Raw genomic sequence first — 1,264 nt, forward strand, 5'->3', positions numbered from 1 at the left:
GCGATGAGGGCCTCAGATTCGGCGAGGGCCTCGGCGTACTCCACGCACTCCACGTTGCATTCGAACGCGTGTTTGTACGTGGGGCCGACGGTGATGACCCCGTTGGGGCTCGACATCTTGAGCTTGAGGTAGGTGTAGTTGGGGACGGCCATGAACTTCGCGTAGCATGGCCTCCCCAATACTGCGTGGTAGGTTCCTCGGAACCCGACCACCTCGAACATGAGGGTCTCCCTTCGGAAGTTGGAGGGTGTTCCGAAGCAGACGGGAAGGTCGAGTTGTCCGAGGGGCTGGACGCGCTTCCCGGGGATGATCCCGTGGAAAGGCGCAGCGCCTGCCCGGACCGAGGACAGATCAACACGCAGGAGCCCGAGGGTCTCGGCGTAGATGATGTTGAGGCTGCTGCCTCCGTCCATGAGGACCTTGGTGAGTCTGACGTCGCCGATGACGGGGTCGACAACGAGCGGGTATTTTCCCGGGCTCGGCACGTGGTCGGGGTGGTCGGCTTGGTCGAAGGTGATGGGCTTGTCGGACCAGTCTAGGTAGACTGGCGCCGCCACCTTCACCGAACAGACCTCCCGACGCTCTTGCTTACGGTGCCGAGCCGAGGCATTCGCCGCTTGCCCACCGTAGATCATGAAGCAGTCGTGGACCTCGGGGAACTCTCCTGCCTGGTGATCTTCCTTCTTGTCGTCGTCGCGAGCCCTACCACCCTCCGCGGGTGGCCCGGCCCTGTGGAAGTGACGCCGAAGCATGGCGCACTCCTCAAGGGTGTGCTTGACGGGCCCCTGGTGATAGGGGCACGGCTCCTTAAGCATCTTGTCGAAGAGGTTGGCACCTCCGAGGGGTTTCCGAGGGTTCTTGTATTCGGCGACGGCGACAAGGTCCGCGTCGGCGGCGTCACGTTTCGCTTGTGACTTCTTCTTGCCCTTCTTCTTGGCGCCGCGCTGAGTTGACGCCTCGGGGGCATCTTCCGGTGGGCGGCCCTGGGGCTGCTTGTCCTTCCGGAAGATAGCCTCGACCGCCTCCTAGCCAGAGGCGAACCTGGTGGCGATGTCCATCAGCTCGCTCGCCCTGGTGGGGGTCTTGCGACCCAACTTGCTCACCAGGTCGCGGCAGGTGGTGCCGGCGAGGAACACACCGATGACATCCGAGTCGGTGATGTTGGGCAGCTCGGTGCGCTGCTTCGAGAATCGCCGGATGTAGTCCCGGAGAGACTCTCCCGGCTGCTGTCGGCAGCTTCGGAGGTCCCAGGAATTCCCAGGGC

The sequence above is a fragment of the Zea mays genome, chromosome 5 (assembly GCF_902167145.1).
Source record: "Zea mays cultivar B73 chromosome 5, Zm-B73-REFERENCE-NAM-5.0, whole genome shotgun sequence".
NCBI lineage: Eukaryota > Viridiplantae > Streptophyta > Magnoliopsida > Poales > Poaceae > Zea > Zea mays.